Source organism: Suncus etruscus, chromosome 8 (genome assembly GCF_024139225.1).
Source record: "Suncus etruscus isolate mSunEtr1 chromosome 8, mSunEtr1.pri.cur, whole genome shotgun sequence".
NCBI classification, from domain to species: domain Eukaryota; kingdom Metazoa; phylum Chordata; class Mammalia; order Eulipotyphla; family Soricidae; genus Suncus; species Suncus etruscus.
Window position 1 is genome coordinate 60,570,360 of NC_064855.1, and position 8,008 is coordinate 60,578,367.

General features: G+C 38.1%; 1 pseudogene; it reads right to left on the reverse strand.

Moving 5' to 3' along the window:
• Nucleotides 1-6,367: 6,367 nt before the first annotated feature.
• On the reverse strand, nucleotides 6,368-6,748 carry LOC126016742 (uncharacterized; annotated as a pseudogene).
• Between the last annotated feature and the right edge of the window lie 1,260 nt (nucleotides 6,749-8,008).

Sequence of the window (8,008 nt, forward strand, 5' to 3'; positions counted from 1 at the left end):
TTGGGTCCTTTTGTTGAGCACTTTCTAGTTCTATTAGCTGTGTCATTAAGCTACTCAGGTAAGCTCCTTCTTCCTTCCTGATGTGTGCTTGCAAAGCTATAAATTTTCCTCTCAGTACTGCTTTTGCTGTGTTCCATAAGTTCTGATAGTTTGTGTCTTTATTGTCATTTGTTTCCAGGAACCTTTTGATTTCCTCCTTGATTTCATCTCGGACCCACTGGTTATTGAGTATGAGGCTGTTTAACTTCCAGGTGTTAAATTTTTTCTTCTGTGTCCCTTTGCAGTTCACATCTAACTTCAGAGCCTTGTGGTCAGCAAAGGCAGCCTGCAAAATGTCTATCTTTTTTATTTTATGGAGGTATGTTTTATGTGCCAGCACGTGATCTATCCTGGAGAATGATCCATGTACATTGGAAAAGAATGTGTATCCAGGTTTCTGAGGATAGAGTGCCCTATATATATCTACTAGGCCTCTTTCATCCATTTCTCTTTGCAGGTCTAGTATATTTTTGTTGGGTTTCCATTTGGTTGACCTATCAAGTGTTGACAAGCCTGTGTTGAGGTCTCCCACAATTATTGTGTTATTATTGATATCCTTCTTCAGATTTGTCAACAATTGTATTAAATACTTTGCTGGACCCTCATTCGGTGCGTATATGTTTAGGAGAGTGATTTCTTCTTGCTGTACAAATCCCTTGATTAGTACATAATATCCATCTTTGTCCCTTATAACTTTTCTGAGTATAAAGTTTGTGTCATCTGATATTAGTATGGCCACCCCCGCTTTTTTAAGGGTGTTGTTTGCTTGAATGATTTTCCTCCAGCCTTTGATTTTGAGTCTATGTTTATTCTGACTATTCAGGTGTGTTTCTTGTAGACAGCAGAAGGTTGGCTTCAGTTTTTTGATCCATTTCGCCACTCTGTGCCTCTTAACTGGTGCATTTAGTCCATTGACATTGAGAGAAATAATTGTCATGGGATTTATTGCCATCTTTGTGTAGAAGTTTGGTGTGTTTTTTGTTCTGTCTTGTTTTTAGAATAGATCTTTCAGTTTTTCTTTTAAGGCTGGTTTTGAGTCTGCAAAGATTTTGAGCTGTTGTTTATCTGTGAAGCCGTGTATACATCCGTCAAACCTGAAACTTAGTTTTGCTGGGTGCAATATTCTTGGCGAAGCATTTATTTCATTGAGTTTTGCCACTACGTCCCACCACTGCCTTCTGGCCTTGAGTGTTTCTGGTGACAGGTCTGCTGTAAATTTCAAGGATGCTCCCTGGAATGTAATTTCCCTTTTCGATCTTGCTGCTTGCAGTATTCTATCTCTATCGGTGGGTTTCATCATGGTGACTAGGATGTGTCTTGGGGTGTTTCTACTGGGGTCTTTTTTAGCTGGTACTCTTCAGGCATGCAGGATTTGGTCACATGTTTTCTTTAGCTCTGGTAGTTTCTCTGTGATGATGTTCTTAACCATTGATTCTTCCTGAAGATTTTCTTCTTGGGTCTCTGGAACTCCAATGATTCTAAAGTTGTTTCTGTTGAGCTTATCAAAGACTTCTATTTTCATCTTCTCATATTCTTTGAGTAAATTTTCCATTGTCTGATCATTTGATTTGAGGCTTTTTTCCAATCTCTTCTGCTGTGTAAAGTTGTTATGCATCTCGTCTTCTAAAGCACTAATTCTATCCTCAGCTGCTGTTAACCTGTTGGAAAGCTCATCCATTATGTTCTTCAATTCGTCTACTGAGTTTTTCAGACCTGTTATCTGATCTGATATTTCAGTTTGGAGTTTTCTGATTTCTATCTTCATATTCTCTTGATTTTTATTAGTGTTCTGATTTATACTTTCTTTGATATCTGTTAGCAACCTCCATATTTCGTCTCTAAACTCCATTTCTGAAAGACTGCTTAGGTAGTTGGTCATTGTTGGGTCATCAGAGTTTCCATCTTCATTCTCTATGGTTGAAGTTGGTCTGCGTAGTCTCCCCATTGTCACGCTTACGCTGTGGGTTTTTCTACGTGTTGTGGTGGTACTCATTGGCTAGGTGGAGTGCTCGGCCGCGAAGCGGCCGCGCTCCGGCCCCCAAACACTCACCTCAGCCGAGGCAAGCCGTCAGGGGATGCCAGGAGAAGTCCCCAAATGTCTGCCAAGCTAAAGAAACCAGCACAATCACAACTCCAACAGAAAACACACGCCTCAGCGAGACACGCCTTGAAGAGATTCCGAGCACAAATCTTAACTCATGTTAAGGTCATGCACCTCCTTCAGTCCACCCTTAAGTGCTATGGAGGAAAAAATCTATTTGCTTTCTCTGTGTTTGATCCAGGTTTTTAAAAGCAACTCTTTATGGTGCTGTTTTCTCCTCCAGGTCTCCTGTAAACAGTGTTCAGAAGGCCACACTTATGTTCTAATTTGCTTATTTGAACCACTCTCAGGCTGAAGAGCAAAGTCACCATGTATGTCAATCAAAGGAACACCTGCGGGCTGGCGGGGAGGCTCCACCCGCGCTGCCCGGGGATGGGCAGGAGGGACCTTGGGTTGAGCAGCCCAGCTTGGGACGCCTGGAGCTGGAGGAAGAGGAGGAGATGGAGGAGCGCACCCGGGCGGGTCTGGCTGGAGAGAGCGCAGAGGAGAGAGCGAGCAGGCCAGATGCTAACTTTTATTATGTAAAATTATGAACAGTCATCTTATAGAAACTCAATACTTATCTCTTTTTATTGAGCAGGAAGTAAAAGTGTCCTCTAAAAAATTATAGACCTACTAAATAATAATTTCAACTGTATCAAGATTTTCAGGTGATATATAGGAGCCAAAATATGAAAATATTAATTAAATATGAAGTCTGAAACTTATTTTATAGTAAATATATTACTTTGGTCCTTCATATATATGTACTCTCTCAATGTAGACTCAAAATTTAGAGTAGAACAATCATGTTTTACCAGGGGTCCTCAAACTTTTTAAACAGGGGGCCAGTTCACTGTCCCTCAGTCCATTGGAGGGTCTGACTATAGTAAAAACAAAACTTATGAACGAATTCTTATGCACACTGCATATATATTATTTTGCAACGAAGAAACAAAACAGATACAAATACAATTTGTGGCCCGAGGGCCATAGTTTGAGGACCACTGGACCATAAAATTTAGACAGTTTTAGTTATATATGAAAAATGGTTGTAGAATACAGTGAATGTGAATCTGAGAACAAAACTTGACATTTAAAAAGTAAAACAATAATCCAGGAACTGAAGCAGTGGCACAAGTGGTAGTGCATTTGCCTGGCACGACCTACCTAAAACAGACATTGGTTAGATTACCTGGCATTCCATATGGTCCCGAAAGGTAGGAGCAGTTTCTGAGCACATAGCAAGGAGAAACCCCTGAGCATAATCAAGTGTGGCCAAAAAAAAAAAAAAAAAAGTTTTCCAGGGGATAATACTGTGGTACATGCTGTAGGGCATTTGTCTTGCATGCTCAAACCTAGGATGAACCTCAGTTCAATCCCCTGGCATCCTATATTGTCCCTCAGACAGGATGGAGTTCTGAGCTCATAGTCAGGAGTTACCACCCCTCAGCCTCACAGAGTGTGGCCCAAAAAGCTAAAAAAAAAATGAACACAAAAAGTTTTTCACTGGTAGGAGCATTAGTAGAAGCAGCATTGCATTAGAGTTGCACAAGTTAATCTATGATAGACCCTGGATCGATCCACTGGCATCCCATATAGTGCTCCAACTAGGAGCAATTTTTTAGAGCATAGCCATGTGTAACTCAAGCAGGGGGTAGCCCCGAGCAAAATATTAAAATAAAATAAAATTCAGTCTGATAATATACAAATTAGTCAAGAGGAAAGGATGATAGCTTGATGCATTAGAGAACACGCTTTACATGATAAAACACCAGGCTCAATTTCTTTAATTATGTGAAGCTTTGTGTTCTGATAAAGTATTACTCCAGAATATTGCTAGGTTTGACTCACATCAAACACCAATCAAGATGAAAAAATAAACAACCTTAAAAATATTAAATTGAGGAATTGGAGAGTTAGCACAGTAGCAGGGCACTTCCTTTGCACAAGGCCGAACCTGGATGGACCTGGGTTTGTTTCCTGGCTTCCCAGATGCTTCCCTGAGCTACCTGGAGCAATTTCTTTCTCTTCTTTTTCTTTCTTTCTTTTCTTTCTTTCTTTCTTTCTTTCTTTCTTTCTTTCTTTCTTTCTTTCTTTCTTTCTTTCTTTCTTTCTTTCTTTCTTTCTTTCTTTCTTTCTTTCTTTCTTTCTTTCTTTCTTTCTTTCTTTCTTTCTTCTTTCTTTCTTTCTTTCTTCTTTCTTTCTTTCTTTCTTTCTCTTTCTTTCTTTCTTTTTCTTTCTTTCTTTCTCTTTCTTTTCTTTCTTTCTTTCTCTTTTCTTTTCTTTCTTTCTTTCTTTCTTTCTTTCTTTCTTTCTTTCTTTTCTTTCTTTCTTTCTCTTCTTTCTTTCTTCTTTCTTTCTTTCTTTTCTTTCTTTCTTTTTTTTCTTTTCTTTCTTTCTTTCTTTCTTCTTTTCTTTCTTTCTTTTCCTTTCCTTTTTTCTTTTCTTTTCTTTTCCTCTTTTCCTTTTCTTTCTTTCTTTCTTTCTTTCTTTCTTTCTTCTTCTTTCTTCTTTCTTTCTTTCTTTCTTTCTTTCTTTCTTTTTTTTTCTTCTCTTCTTTCTTCTTTCTTTCTTTCTTCCTTCCTTCCTTCTTCCTTCCTCCTTCCTTCCTTCCTTCTTCTTCCTTCCTTCCTTTCTCCTTCTTTCTTTCTTTCTTTTCTTTCTTTCTTTCTTTCTTTCTTTCTTCTTTCTTTCTTTCTTTCTTTCTTTCTTTCTTTTTTCTTTCTTTCTTTCTCTTTCTTCTTTCTTTCTTTCTTTCTTTCTTTCTTTTCTTTCTTCTTCTTCCTTTCCTTCTTCCTTCTTCCTTCCTTCCTTCCTTCTTCTTCCTTCCTTCTTCTTTCTTCTTTCTTTCTTTCTTCTTACTTTCATTCTTCTTTCTTTCTTTCTTTCTTTCTTTCTTTCTTTCTTTCTTTTCTTTCTTCCTTTTCTATCTTTCTTTCTTTCTTTTCTTTCTTTCTTTCTTTCCATATTTCTTTTTTTCTTTCTTTCTTCCTTTCTTCCTTCTGTCCTTTCTTTTTTCTTTCTTTCTTCTTTCTTTCTTTCTTTCTTTCTTTCTTTCTTTCTTTCTTTCTTTCTTTTCTTTCTTTCTTTCTTTCTTTCTTTCTTTCTTTCTTTCTTTCTTTCTTTCTTTCTTTCTTTCTTTCTTTCTTTCTTTCTTCCTTCCTTCCTTCCTTCTTCTTCCTTCCTTCCTTCCTTCTTTTCTCTTTCTTTCTTTCTTTCTTTCTTTCTTTCTTTCTTCTTTCTTTCTTTCTTTCTTTCTTTCTTTCTTTCTTTCTTTCTTTCTTTCTTTCTTTCTTTCTTTCTTCTTTCTTTCTTCCTTCCTTCTTCCTTCCTTCCTTCCTTCTTTCTTTCTCTTTCTTTCTTTCTTTCTTTCTTTTTTCTTTCTTTCTTTCTTTCTTTCTTTCTTCTTTCTTTCTTATCTTTCTTTCTTTCTTTCTTTCTTTCTTTCTTTTCTTTCTTTCTTTCTTTCTTTCCTTCCTTCTTCCTCCTTCCTTCCTTCCTTCCTTCCTTCCTTCTCTTTCTTTCTCTTTCTTTCTTTCTTTCTTTCTTTCTTTCTTTCTTTCTTTCTTTCTTTTCTTTCTTTCTTTTCTTTCTTTCTTTCTTTTTTCTTTCTTTCTTTCTTTCTTTCTTCTTTCTCTTTCTCTCTCTCTCTCTCTTTCTTTCTTTCTCTCTCTCTCTCTTTCTTTCTTTCTTCTTTTCTTTCTTTCTTTCTTTCTTTCTTTCTTTCTTTCTTTCTTTCTTTCTTTCTTTCTTTCTTTCTTTCTTTCTTTCTTTCTTTCTTTCTTTCTTTCTTTTCTTTTTCTTTTTCTTTCTTTCTTTTTTCTTTCTTTTTCCTTGTTCTTTGGGCCACACCCAGTAAAGTTCAGGGCTTATTCTGAGCTCTGTGTTTGGAAATTGCTCATGGCTTTAGGAATCCTATGGAACCCCGGGGGAATGAACCATGGTAAGTCCTAGTTAGAGCGTGATCAAGCAGACTGCCTACCACTTGCTCCACTGCGCCAGCCCCATCACGAGGCCTCATTGCATTGCAAGGTTGTCAGTATGGACAAGGTAAAGCATAACAAATACCTCTTTAGCTTCTTGTAATGAAATGTAGATAAACTTGACTGAGAATTGTCGATGGGGCTCATGGACCTTCTGAGTAGTGTTTCGGAGATTCCCTCAAGGTTAATGCAAGCAGTATCTAAATACTTCATTAATTTTTATTTTAGTAACATGTTTTATGTATTTTTTTTTATTCCAAGCTCAGATCAGAATTGCCTTTGGTAAATCAGCAATCAGGGAGGCAAACCTCTGGTCCTCGTTTATCTGATCAATTCATCACATCTGAGCACTGGACCCCTTGGAACCAACTCTGGCCAAGATTGAACTAGGCCTCAGGTGATGCTGCTGCCTCCGGGAAGGCCTAATTCCACAGGGCACAAGCAGGGGACTACCCTGGAGGGAGGTTTTTCTCATCTTGTGTTGACCCCACTGGGGCTGAGGATTGGGGTTAGACCAGATCAAATAAGATCAAGGTGTAGCAAAGTAGGTGTGCTGGGGTGGGTGCACACTTTTGCCTTGCTCACTCATGCTCACACTCACACACTCATCACCACACCCCAGGCTGCACTGCCCCCTATTTTATGTATTTTTTAATATAAATCAATATTTTTCAAATTTCTAAAGGATTCTAAAATAGATGCTATTTTTTACTATGTAAAATCATAAAAACACATTATATAAAACCTTAATCCTTATCTCTTTTTATTGGGAAAGAAGCAAAAGTGTCCTCCATCTATTATGATTATGATATCATATTATGATATCAAGTCTTAGACCTATTGAATTATAATTTGAATTGTAACATGAGTTTTAGGTGATATAGAGGAACCAAAACCTGAGAAGCATTAAGAATAGAAAGTCTGAAGCTTATTTGGTAGCAAGTATATGACTTTGCTCCTTCGTATATTTGCACTCTATCTTTGTAGACTCCAAATTTAGTGCACAATAAGAACTTATGCTTTAGACTCTTTTAGTTGTATTTGAAAACTGATTGTTGAATACATAAAAGTGAATTTGAAAAAAATTGTTCCCATGAAAAGTAGTAATCTTTGGGCTGGAGCGGTGGAGAAGCTGTAGGGCGCTTGCCTGGCACACAATAACCTAGGACATACCTTGTTTCAATTCCTGGTATCCCGTATGGTCCCCCACGCCAGGATCAATTTCTTTTTCTTTTTCTTTTTCTCTTTCTTTTTTTTTTTTTTATAGTTTATGGACCACACAAGGTGACATTCAGAAGTTACTCCTGGCTCTGCACTTAAAACTTGCTCCTGGCTTGGGGACCATATTGAACACCAGGGAATTGAACCACGGTCATTCCTAGGCTAGTGTGGGCAAGGCAGATTCCTTGCCACTTGTGCCACAGCTCTGGTCTGAAACCAGGAGTAATTTCTTAGCCCATAGCCAGGAGTAAACACTGAGCATTACCAGGTGTGGACAAAAAAGCAAAAAAAAAAAAAAAGAAAGTTTTCAGTGGCTGGAGTGTTGGTGCATGCAATAGGATGTTTGCCTTGCATGCAGGAACATAGGAACACTGTGCTTTGATCCACTTGTGTCCTATATGGTCCCCCAAATCAGGAGCGATTTCTTAGTGCAAAGCCTGGAGTGACCCCTGAGCATCACCACTGAGGTGCAACACACACACACACACACACACACACACACACACACACACACACACACACAGAGTCTTCCATGGGCCAGAGCATTGGTGATAGTTGTATTGCATTAGAGTTGCACACGAACACCTATGACACCTCGTGGTTTGCTCCACAGGCATTTCATATTGTTCTCCAAGCCAGAAGCATGGTAAAACTCTAGGTTTAATTTCTTGAATGGAGCTCT